General features: G+C 37.6%; 1 protein-coding gene and 1 long non-coding RNA gene across 3 annotated transcripts in view; both read right to left on the bottom strand.

The window, feature by feature from the left end:
* LOC131677944 (protein unc-13 homolog 4B-like) overlaps positions 1 to 13,516 on the bottom strand; it is a 207,705-nt gene that overhangs the window by 152,903 nt on the left and 41,286 nt on the right. The window lies entirely within an intron of this gene.
* Positions 6,092 to 9,848, bottom strand: LOC131677945 (uncharacterized). Its single transcript, XR_009303497.1, has 3 exons — positions 9,704 to 9,848; positions 9,372 to 9,643; positions 6,092 to 9,299 (listed from the first exon to the last, which is right to left on the bottom strand). It is a non-coding gene; the product is annotated as an uncharacterized LOC131677945 (long non-coding RNA).

Raw genomic sequence — 13,516 nt, 5'->3', positions numbered from 1 at the left:
ATTTACTACAATTCCAATACGGTATCCAGGAACACGCGTCTATACGTTACCAAAGATCATATTGTCTACGGAAATCTTTCGTAAAGAGTGTCAATACCAAATATCATACCAGTTATATGGAAAGACAATAGCATAGGGGGATATGATATCTATAATCAGTAGGGTAGTCAAAATAGACTCGAAATATTGTGACAACTCAAAAATTTACCGAACGACATTAAATAGTAGTACTTATATATGGTAGATGATATTTCGGGGACGGGCATAGCGTAGTTGATAATTCGATTGTCTTGTACGTAGCTCACCTGGGTTTGATTCCCAACCCCGCATATAGGGTTAGAGATTTTTCCAAAAAGAGATTTCTCTAACCCGTAAAGAGGCGAATGACCTTAAGGTTAAAACCTCTATAATCAAAAACAAGAGAAAAAATCATTCTCTATGTTCCGATATTCATTTGGGCTCTAGTAAGTACAACATCTGCAATTACACTGACAGGCTTATGTGATAATAAAATACAAAAATACAAATACAAAATTACTGCTCAACGCACTAACTCAAATGATAGGATTCATTGTTTCAGATAAAAAGATTAGTCTGCGGCTTCCGCTTGGCTTTCGATGGTGAGATTAATTGAAACGTCGCTTAATTCCGAGAGCGGAACAGGAACAGCATTGCTAGAATTAAATCAAACTGTACACCGGTGAAGAAAATCATCATACAATCAAATTTAACTTGCAACATTTTCCAGAGGAAGGAAACGACGTCGAGTGAGGGATCGACTATGTCAGCCTATTGAGAAAAATTTGGGTTACTTTCCACAAAGGAAATCAGTTAAATTGAGAACTTGTCCGTAGGCACATTCCGAGATGCAAGTATTTACGTTTAACCCTCCAGAAGTGGCGCTTATGGCCCACTGAATGAACAGCCGCTGGTGCTCTAAGACGATCTCGCTAGATTTTCAGAGCAGCGTGCGCTCAGTGCACTAGCGCGACTGCCGAATGGTTAATTGTGGGTTTCGGGAAGAACGATCTCGGAGTGCGGCTGATCGCCAGAGGGTAGCAAAGATCTGTCGATCATTTAGTTCAATCAGTATTAGTACTTTTAGATGGATGGTTTTGTTAAGAGTTTGATATGGTCGAAGTAGAAATCTGGAAAATATAACTTGTTTCAATAGGTTATTTTTAATTATAAAAGTGTAAACATACAATTCAAAGAACACTGAGATTAAGTTACTAAATCGATTGAATATTGATCTCCTGTAGTTCTTGTTCCAGTTCGGTAATTCATTTCCAAACCTGGGGCCATATTCTCAGTCACATCACCTAGTGACTAGAAGCAAATTTCTTTTTAGTTACTGAATGACGTGACTGTGAGAATAGAGCCCCTGCAGTTGTGTCAGGCCATTAGAGCTAGCTGCCACAGGTTTATCTGTCAGCTCCCGTACGATCGCACCGAACTCATTTTCTTTTTGAAAATTTCATAGACCGAAATCATCTTCAGCCTTTTTGAAAAAGAACTCCTGATATTCAGTGGTAGAAAAATCCTCCGAAACATGCATGTCTCCCTTCAAAGAATGTACCTAGAACAAAAGTTATTACGTTGTTAGGACAAATGACCTCTATGGATCGATGATCACCTTCCTGACCGACTGCGGAGCAAACTGCACTATCCAACCAATCATCACGATTACGTTATTACTATAATGAGGCACATTAGGAGTTTTCAGCACCGATCTGCTAATCGTATGGGGATATTCTAGCTCATTCATCGTTTTTATTGCATCTTCCAAAAAATGGTACTCAGGCTGTCGAGTGCCTCCATTCTGCCGAAAACAGATGGACAATGATAACGAGAAACTGTTTTGTTGACATCGCTTTCAGATTTCTGTGCTCGATAAAATCCTGCAGGAGAGATAGTCACAGATACGCTCACAATGAGCTGTAAACCAGTCACGGTTTTCCACCGGTGGTTTGTCTCTCTCGACGGTTGGTAGCATTTTCGCAACTTTTTAGCGGAGTTCTACTAGCCGGAGTGTAATTTAGACTTCTTGTGGACAGTCCCGTCTTGCCGGTGGTTGCCGGAGTTATTTGGGCTGAATTAAGAAGAGCCGATAGGCGATCGATGGAATTTGAACGAGTATATTCATTCAACCCGTGAGGAGCTAAGCCAGCCTTTGAAAGTTTTCGGACGGGTTGTGCAATGCGGCTCAGACTAAAACACACAATGACAGTCATATAGAGCATTACTGTTGAGAATGAAGCAATAATTACCGTTTTCGAATCCACATTCCGATTATCTAAAACACTTTGGAAGTTGCACTACTGGCCACGCGCGAATGCTGATTGCGATTTAGCCCCGGGGTAGAACCGCGGATAGAAAAAAATTCCACAAAGCAAAAACTACTACTTGTCAAAAATGAAATTATATCTTAGAACGGCATGCTTCGATCATAGATCTATCCAAACGCGTTGCCATTTTTATTTATTCTTTTGTTTTTGCCACTTGTCAACCAGATATGAATCATTGGGTTATTTAAATCTAGTTTTCGGTGAACCAAAAAAAATTAATGCTTTTGTATGGGACCTTGGCGTATTTAATTTGTATTTGGTAAGAGCTACAAATTTGCTGAAGACATCATTTCGATATAATCACTTCCACGAAAATTTGTGAAAACAGCTCACTCATAGGGAGATTAATCAGCAAATACATAATACCAAAAGAAAGGGCATATTGCCTCCATTAAATTCTCCAAAGATACTGTTGACCTAAAATAAGCCGTTTTGGCGTTAATAATAGATTACATGTTTTTGGTCATATTTCTGGCAATGGGAAATGATAAAAATCTTTCGTCCGCATTTAATTATAAATATCTCTTTTGATAATAGTCTGATTTCAACAATCTATAGCTTGTTCGAAATCTCTTTTGATAATAGTCTGATTTCAACAATCTATAGCTTGTTCGAAAGGTATTGGTTAAAGCTGTCTAAAAACATATAAATTGTTTATCTACATTGTCAATTTCGGCAGATAATTCAAAAAAACTTCAAAAAACGCCGTTTTTACGCATTCAAACATTCATATCTTGGAAACTAAACATCAGAATCAAAAACAAATTAATAGCGTTCTTACTGTTTTTTAGTTCTTTCATTTAAAATTGGTTTGGATAAGATCGGTTCAGCCATTGCTGAGAAACACGAATGAGAATTTGTCCGTTACATACACACACACACACACAGACATTGTCCCAAATCGTCGAGCTGAGTCGATTGGTACATAAGACTCGGCCCTCCGGGCCTCGGAAAAAGTCTTGAAAGTTTGAGCGAATTCTATACATTTCTTTTATAAGAAATGTAAAAATAAATTTATTATCGTCGAACCAAACACAAATATGTTAATACGGAATGCTCTGACGATTTTTCGAGGACACATTTTATAACCCAGGTACACCGATAATAGTACACTGTCAGAGTAACAGCGTACTACGATGAAATATTGGTGGAACTGGCAGCGCAGGTATGAACGCTTCCATAGTTACCATGTTTGTTATTAAAGAAATCAGCAAAAGCATAAAATGAAAAAAGAGCTTTATTACAAATTTTATTTAGACTAGTTTTTCGAAGGCATCCGAAACAGAAATGATGCTAAATAATACAGAATATTTTTCTGTACATCAAAACAGAAATTGTCGCTGCATGCAGATTTATTAAAGAAACTTGATCGAATGAGCCCCTATGCCTGAGACAACTATGAACTGAGGAATTCTTGAAACCTTGGCACTTAATCGGATCACTATTTTACCGGATGTTTCCTATCAAGACAGCCTCAAGCTTACCGGAACAACAGGCAGATTTAGATTTATTTATGTTACTACTTTCAATGAAATTCTTTTTGCAGTTATTGATTTGTTGTTTGCCGGTTTTGATGATCTTTGTGATATCGTTTGCAACTCATAAGATTAGTCTGCTGTTTATATACTGTTAGTAACAGTAGACGTTGGTTACGGAAGGCAATCCTGCGGCGAAGACGTTTTTTCGTGGTACTGCTCGTGAGGAGTTCCGGATGACGTAGTGATTGTTGCATCATGTAACTATTATGAAAGGAACAGGGCCGGTGTAACACTTTTAGACCGAATGGATAGTAAAATAAACATACTTTTTTTGACATTAAAAATGTCTTACTCCACTATCTGGGGCTAGGTGTCATTCTAAAATCTAAACTGTCTCCCATGTAACGAAACTATGTAAGGTTTGCACGCTTATAACTCCGATATTACTGGATGGATTTTAATCATTCATACACCAACCAATTCAGAAACACCTAACTTAAATATTGGTAATAATTTAATATCTCCCCAATAAAAGTAGACTTTTAAAAATTGGTAAAATTAAAAAGTTCACGAAAAACGGGAAAATTACCATTCGTGAGGCAGATTTCTCAGACACAGCCGTCATTAGAGGGTAGGTTAGTGGCTCAATCACACACGAAAAGTCATAAATAGAAGCAACGCATGTCCGTTTAAATCAGTTGTTGCTCTTATCCCATACGAGCAACATCTTCTCCGGGCGATGCAATAAGCGCTATCGATTTTCGGCAACGTTGGCATTTGCACACACTCGCACCTAAATGACTAAACCATATACGGTTAGTTTATAAATAGAGGTGACGCGTACCCGTTTGAATCAGTTTTTGTTCTTATGTCGAAGGGATAAGATCATGGCTGCAGCGTCTGGGCACTACAATAAGCGGTAGACGCTATGCATTTTCGGCAGCGGTGGCCGTGTGCGGATTTTTCGGGTACCAGCACAGAATGATTTGCAAAGTGGGTGGGTGGGGTGGTTTGGATTTAATTCAATACGGTGTGTGCTGCTTAAGGTTCAAGTTACCGTTTTTAAGCATGTGTTAGAATTGAACGCTTGGTAGTGTGCGTAGGAAAATTTGTGTTCAGCTTTGCCACCGGATTATCCATATAAACCTTTTTAAAACTCTAAAAGAAGAATATCAGTCGATTTATTAGATCATCAGGATTCAATTCATGCAAAATTCCTGCTGGAAAAACCATTGGCTTAGCTGGATGGTGCTTTTGAAAAAGGGGCTGTGGTTTTTTCATTGCGCAGTTGTGTTGCGTACCCCCGCTCGGTGTGGTAGTGTGAAAAAAAATCACAGCCACTTTTTCAAAAGCACCATCCAGCTAAGCCAATGGTTTTTCCAGCAGGAATTTTGCATGAATTGAATCCTGATGATCTAATAAATCGACTGATATTCTTCTTTTAGAGTTTTGAAAAGGTTTAAATGGATAATCTGGTGGCAAAGCTGAACACAATTTTTCTTACGCATACTACCAAGCCTTGAGGTAACTTGAGCCTTAAGAGTGTTGCGTTTGAAAAAAATATATTTATTTTTATGCATGCGTGTGCGTTGTAACTTGTAAATCCATGTTTACGGCACTTTGTAGCTGCGTAGGGTAAAGAGCCTATTGGTTTTCATATTTCGGTTATGTTTTTTTCAGTAAGGCATCTGACAACGTGCTTCTGTAGTTATTGCACTGTTCAGCAGCGTAGTATTTTATATAGGAGAGTACACTCAGGTTTTTTTTACGCGGATTATGAAATTTACGCGGTTTTCATTTATGCGTTTTTTTTAAATTTACGCGGTTTTCATTTACACGGCCTGTATCCCCTGCGTGAAAAAACCTGAGTGTAATTGCATCGGAAACAATCATATTCCCAGCAGAACTTTTTGTTTTCTAATTTCAAACACTTTTGTTTCGTACTGCACACAACGGAAAATTTTAAAACAGAACTTACCGTCCCAGCAGCAGTTTAAGCGGGTGTTCTTTTTCGATTCAAATTCAAGCGATGTCTTAAGCGTTACTGGTCTTAAAATTGTTTTCCCAGTTTATCCAGTCAGAGTATCTGTCCTACCCTATGTATTTAAAACACAGTTCTAATTGCGTTTTAAAGTATACAACAAATAGAACGGTTGGCTATACTAATTTAAATTTTAAAATAAATCTGCTTTAAATTATGAAACAAACCGCTGTACTGAAGATATAATTATGTCAGTCCTATTACCACATAAAACACCTATATAATAGAAAAAAGGCAGAATTGGTTTAATAATACAATGTTTACACTACAGAGTTATAACACGTTTTAATAATTAGCAACAAGAAAAATGTCACCAAGATAGCATAAAAACCCGTTTTAACTGGTAGTGCGAACGTTGCATAACAATGCAATTTATCAAATAATTTCAATTTTTCCACCACTGATCGATCAAGAAATACTTACACTTAAGATTGTTTACTTAAGTCCATTAGTACATTATTGAAAATTTAAATGGAAAATGAAATTTCATATTTCATGGAGAATCTGTGTATTTCCGTTGGCGAGCGTGGGCTTCCTCATCACAGTTCGTCGCTGTTGTGCTATCTTATGACAAGCGCCATTTAGCATATTCCGAGAAAAACGATTTTTAAAGTTTGAGATTGAATAGCTTGAAACTTATAAATGGTATAAACAATTCAAAGAATACAATTGAAGCTTCTTTCTATTCTGTATTAATCTCTCAAATATTACGAAGATCGGTTGACTATGTTGTGAGTTTTTACTATAAATGTAAACAAAAGTCGCACTCACACGTGTCATAGGTGTGCATTGATGGCAAAATTTGTATGACGTGTCATAATCGCGCATGGAAAATTTTTCATGGAAAAAAATCACCAATTATGAACTTTTATTCATATCTTTGGCTTCATTTGGTCTATAAACAATCTGTTAGATGCATCTTGAAGGAAATGAGTCAGGGAATCTAGAAAAAATAGTTATTTTTGGTTACAGTGTTGCCAAACATGCTATATTTCCAATTTAAAACTTAAACTGCTTTTTTCACACAATGCGTGTATTTTTATTTTGAAAATTATTATACCATTCTGTATCTCGGATAGTTTTAAACATAAAAACATCTTATACATCAAGATATCTTGAGCCAATCCCCATACACAGTTAATTGAAGTAAAAAATTAAAAATTTCTCAGCACGTTTCTCGCTATATCTCAGTAAGCAAGCAGAATGTCAAAATTCTGAAAACGCCACTTTGTAGAGATTTTTTAGCCAAGTGATGTGGCATATCTAACTCAGTTTACCCCAAAATGGCGTTTGTCATAAGATAGTACAACAGCGACGTGTTCTCAATATGGAACTTTTCTTTTGAATATATTTTCTGGACAGACCAGCCTATTTTTTCTAGATGGATCAGCCAAATAATGCCAATCACCTAGTGAGATAGTTGATTGATTAATAGATTACCGTTAAAACCTTCAATAAATTATGTTTTAATGGGGAGGGTATATAGCAAATTGAAACATATGAAAACAGGCGAGTGAGCAAGAACGTGAGTCGATATGTGTGATAGATAAAATTCATTTGCACGCTCTTGAAAAAAAAGCTACATTTTTAATGTCACCGTGGTCGTGTCCTGTACACAACCCTTTAATTTTTATTTCGATTATAGAGGTTTTAACCTTAAGGTCATTCGCCTCTTCGGGTTAGAAAAATCTCTTATGAAAAATTTCTAACCCTATGTGCGGGGTCGGGACTCGAACCCAGGTGCGCTGCGTACAAGGCAATCGATTTACCAATACGCTACGCCCACCCCTAAAATAAACATACTATTTTGGCAGGGATCTAATACTAATGATTTCCCACATTTTCGCAATACACACGATTGTAAATATTACAATCACAGAAGATTGATAGCGATTAGTTTATTCAAATAAAATCATTGCACATGGCGCACATTGCATGCGCTAGACAAATACGCGGCAGATTTGAAAGATTTGAGCTTAATTCCAAAATTTCGAGTGGGCAGTGCTCCGCAAACTTCCCTATGAAGGTTCTGAGTTTCGGTAAAAGTCTGTTTCAGATTCCCACAAAACTTGCGCTGCTTGATCGAGCATAATATTTTCACAACTCATAAAAACTACGTTCACATTGTAAGCGATGCTGCACTAAATGTTTACTCAGCGATTTGCACTGTTGCGTTTGAAAGCGGAAGATGCAACCATTTCCCCTACTTTTGGGCTCTCCAATACCTCGACATGTCGCAAGTTCCGTTAGTTTTGGTCCACTTTCTGAATGGTGGATGTTCGATGCCCAAATTTATCTACTCTACTGGGTGCAGTTCACCCGAGGTATGTCTGCAATCAAAGTCTCCTGTAATGCAATAAGCAAAATTTTTCTATTGGACCATAGATTACGAGGAAAACTGCCACGGCTCTTAAGGATTTACTGGCCATTGGTGGTAAATTAGTTAGTAGATTGATTACAATCAGAGTGTGTCGCTCCTGTCATCCGCTATGGAGATATATAGACTTTGACAGTAGCCAACATATGATGGGCCTAGCCCCTTCTAGGCCCATGTGCAATAGCATTGGGTTATTCTGATTTTAACAAAATGACTGCCTAGCAGGGGCCTGATTGTATGGTCGCGTATGAAAAACGATGATGGTTTTGCTCGATATCATACCAGGCAATTGTTATTCTATTGTTGATTGCACCATATTAAAAATAGCTTTAAACCTGAATTAGCTTGATAATATGGTTGGCATACGGTACACATTTATACGGATTGGTAGTGGCTAATTTTTGTTTTTTTAATCGGGAAATTAAACATAGGAGAATAAGCCTTTAAATGCAATGCAAAGCTACAGAAGCAGTTGCAGTAGATTTTGCCGGATAATCAGCCATCTCCCTATATGTCGGCTCCAGTTAAGTTCTGGAGCGCATTCCGAACTCCGAACAACTGCAGTCGAAACTTATACATTGGGATCTCTCAAATTTTTGTCTCTTCTTCGTCCGTCTCCAGATCTCTCAAATTTTTGTCGAACCGTTTGTGTTTGTTGCTCAAGTGGTACCCGACGTTCTGCTGATGCTTGAAGGTTTGGCTGCAGATTTTACACGAGTACATCTTTTCCTTCACTTCGGCCTTAGAAGCCTTGCATTTGTGCACAAAGGTATACTTTTTACCACGATTGCGACAATTGAAGTTTCCCGGTGGCAGCCGGAAACTTTTCGCCGACAATTGTACGCGGGCAGCACGCCGGCACGTCCTCGGTATACCGTTATATGTTTGTGTTGGATTCGTAGGTGCACCGTCAAATTGTAGGATTGAGTGAACCCTCGGTCGCAGTATTCGCACAATTATGGAGTTTCCCGGGTATGCACCCTGGTGTGAATCTTAAGCGTTACCGATTGAGTGAATATTTTCGGACAGTGGGGACAAGCATAAAGGGCGTTCACCTGTTTACAAATAACAAAAATCATCATTCATTTTTTTAAGATCCAATTCTGTGTGCGTGTTACCACAATCACCTGTGTGAGTCCGCACGTGTAGAATGAGTTTTTGGATTTTCGCCAATTTTTTTCCACGAAATTCACATTTGAAGAACTTTTCTCCTATAACAGTGATCGCTCATCGTCCGCTTCCTCAGGTACTAACTAAGATTCATTTCATTCTGTTTTTCCCTGGGACAGGATCCGTACTAGTAACGATGTCTCCGGTGCAAATGCTACGGCATAATAGCGGCTTCCGTGGTAAGCATCCTTCAAATGATTCCATTCGAAGCACTACAATCACTTTCCTCCTGAAGTGAAGATGAAAATTTTTAAATTTTTGTCGTTCCGTGACAAATTAAAAGTCTTACCGGAAAACAAATGAATAAACGTTACTTTACCTCGTTTGACTAAGCCTGGCAATCCCGGATACCGGCGGTTTGCATCGCATGGAAAAAAATTACGGAAAAAAACAAACAAATGTCAAAGAACCCGATCTAAGCACAGCATGCTTTGATCGCATCGTGTTGCCATTTCATATTATTTTTCCGTATTTGTTACTTGTCAAGCCAAATTCATGCATAGGGTTCTATAAATCTAGTTTTCAGTGTGTCAAAAAATGATGACCCTTTTGTATGGGACCTTGGCGTATTTAATTTGTATTTGGTCGAACCATTAACTTTATTTATTCTCAATCTAAAGAGTTTTAGATAAAACGATAATGTGTGTAAATCGGTCAAACGTTTTATTAAAAAATCAAATCATGTTTTTATTGCAAGCTCAACTAATATGGATTAAATAAACTAAGTTTCGCTTGATGAATTACCCAATATTTATTGTATTAAGCGGAGCTCTGGCGTGGTGGGAGGGTTTATGTCCTCAGGGAGGGTTTATGTCCTCATTTTGATGATGGCAAGTTGCCGAATCAGGGCAAACAGTACGAAATAATTGTGTTGCTTGAGGAAAGGGGCCGTTCATAAACCACGTAGACTCATAGGGGTGACGGAGGGGGGGGTCTGGCAAAAGTTTACGTTTGTCTACGAGGGGGAGGGGGGGGGGTCTTTGAAAAAGTCTACGCAGACTTTTATTTTTTGTTATTCTCGTATTACTAATTATAAATGAGATTTAAATATCGGTCTATTCAGCTAGGTGTTTTTAGGCAGACACTTCAAAGCTACACCCTTAGAAAAAATGAAAATTACATTTGACGTAAACAACATAGCAACGTATTTTTCTGTCTGATAATAAGATTTTACATGTGCTGATGAAATCAAATATTATGACTTATTTGATTTAAAACTCAGACTACATGAACTAGTTAAAGCCGAACAACTCACATCTTTACATGTAATTAAATGTAAATTTATGTGAATTGGGACGCTCCTTTAATGTGCATCTGGCAAGTTACAAGATTTTTTTTGCTGTGCAGTACACTATTGAGGTAACTACTCGTTAAGCGACCACTTAACCCAGATGCCACGATTTTTTTGGACAACCTCACACGTTGTTGTTTTTTGCGTCTATTTTGATGTAGTTTTGATTTAGGAATAATACAAAATGACAGATCCAAAGACGTGTGAAATCATCTGAGACACCACTAGTTAGCAGACATGCATGGACCATTAAATGCACTAACCATAAAAAGTTAGAAAATGGTCAAAGTTAAGCATTACAACCACCATTGTAACAACAAAACACCCGATTTTTAACAATAAGTGGATTAATTTTTTTATTTTTTATTTATTGATTTCGGTAGCTAAAGCAATAGTGTAGTTAAACTTCTACAACAAAGTGTTTACTCCACTTAATCAGTTTCTCTTGCAATCATTTACACTGATTTCAAAATCTTTAAACACCCGTTAAATTTTACCTCTTGACCCTACGCAACTCCGTGCAAACCGGTTGTACTATATTTATCTTCGAAAATATTCGGAGTTAAACTTTGATACTTTGCGATAATACTCTCAGGTGATATGGCTATTAATTACATAAGAAAAATAAATATTTTTGGGAAGATTTTAGCTTCGTTCCCTTAATTAAATAAGGCAATTTAAACTATCTTATTATCTTGGAAATATTGAAATTTGTGTGCATGTTTGGTTTATTATTTTAGTCTAGATGACAGTACACATCGACAGTATTATTTTGTAATTGTTTCTTATAGTTTCATAATTTTGAATGCACCAGTAAGACTCAAAAAATGTTTGGCAATTCTGCATTGTTGGTGTTGGTCGCACTTCGGCCAAAATTTGAACTAGTTATAGCAATATATCTTTTTACATATACTTGAGTGACTAACCTTAAAAAGAAGTATTCCGCTACACAAACGTTGGAAAGCACCTTGAATTGGTATTAATTTTTTTTTTTAATTTCGTTTATTTGACACGGCTCATAGCGGTAGCTTAACGGAGCCGTGGATCTCTTATGTGTTTACAATATGTAAAAAATAAAAATAAAAACAAATATTATTGTTTGTCCGTTGGATCTCGTGCGCGCAACTTTTTATTGCGAGCGGAGACCTTCTTTCGCGGTTCGCCTACTGCGTCATGGGGACCGTTTAATTCTCCCCTGTCCTCCACATCAAGGTCATCATCGTTAAAATTGCCTTGGTGCTCGCGACCAGATGCTCTTTCCTGCTTCTTGCACTTACGGGTGACCAATGTAAATCCGTCGTCATTCTTATTATCTTCATCACCGATGTTATTTACAGTTGTTTCAGGGGTGCTGGATGCTGCTTTGGCAGTTGTCAATATGGACTGAACAGCTGCCACGAATTTGGCAACCGTTTGTGGTTCAAATATTGGTATTGAAAGTTCTTTTTTGGGTTGGTTTTCCGTGGATTCGTTGGCAATCGGTAGCGATACATTCTCCTCTGTATCTTCCGCGCAAGGTTGTCTCTTGGTATTAATTGATTTGATCAATCATAGACAAAAAACAATGTGAAAAACCTTTCTTTAATATTTAAAAAGCTTGAAATAAATCTGAAGGCTAATTTTTAATTGAACATTATAATGTGCTTCTTGCTAATTTCCCGCGAATAAAAAAAAATAAAAGTCTACGTAGACTTTTGGCGTGAGGGGGGGGGGGGGTAGCAAAAGTCTACTAAGGTCTACTACGGGGGAAGGGGGGTTAAAAATTCACAAATTTCGGTCTACGTGGTTTATGAACGGTCCCAAAGGTAGCGTACGTTTTTTCCAGGGACTCCTGCACAAAAATTTCAGATTTTCGCGATGCGCGAGCAGAATGTTACTCTGTTGCTCCTCTTGCTTCGATGCCATTTTCACAATTAAAGAGCAAATGTGAAAATCAAACAGTACGCACCATTCTAAATACTTACAATTTTAAAATTGGGGGTGGGTAGTTTTATTCTACCATGAAAAAATTGGGTAAAATTTAAGTTAACTAATTTTTTATGTAGATGTTAATTTTTACCTATACGAATCTGGTCCGGACCCCCCGAAAAATTCTAGCTTCCCGAGAAGTTTAAAAAAGTTTCTTTTTAAATTCGTTTTAAATTCCAAATCATTCCAAACCAGCTTCGACCACTAAAACTGATTTTAATTAAATGAGGGTATTACATATTACATATTGCACAATGAACATTTGAAAATTAAAATTTCGGACCCCATCCGGTTTCTGCTCCTGTTCAGAGCGGACGTGCATCTAGATAGCGCCTGCATCTTTTGAAATTCTGGGATGCATTTGCAATGTTTGGTAAGAGCTTACGAGAAGGGTTTGAAAAGACCCTGACAAATCAGGGTTTCAAAACAAAGTTTGCACTATCGCCAGATGGCGAACAAGGAATATATTTTTTCAGGATTTTACGAGCAGTAGTTTTGTATGCCTCTTAAAGTTAACGTGTTTGAACACCTCGTCAACTACGGGGCATTTTCAATAAGTCTCGATTATAAGGCTTTCTTCATTTGTAAGATTCAAAGACAGCAGCGATAAGGAACGAACTTGATCCCGTGTACGGTGAAGCCTCGGCGTTATTTCCCACCATAAAATGTAGGGTTTCTGAATTCAATCGCGGTTGGTTGTTTTGTTCAAATCCATTTTGTTTATAGAGTAAGATTCTGTTTTTGGCACGTTCCGTTTTTGGCATGCTCCCTTTTCGGCACACTCCGATTTTGGCAACAAATGGGTTCCGTCTTTGGCAACATTTTTATTGTACATAGTTAGTC

The sequence above is a fragment of the Topomyia yanbarensis genome, chromosome 1 (assembly GCF_030247195.1).
Source record: "Topomyia yanbarensis strain Yona2022 chromosome 1, ASM3024719v1, whole genome shotgun sequence".
NCBI classification, from domain to species: Eukaryota; Metazoa; Arthropoda; class Insecta; order Diptera; family Culicidae; genus Topomyia; species Topomyia yanbarensis.
The sequence above is the reverse complement of the archived record's forward strand: the minus strand, read 5'-3'. Positions and strand labels throughout refer to the sequence as shown.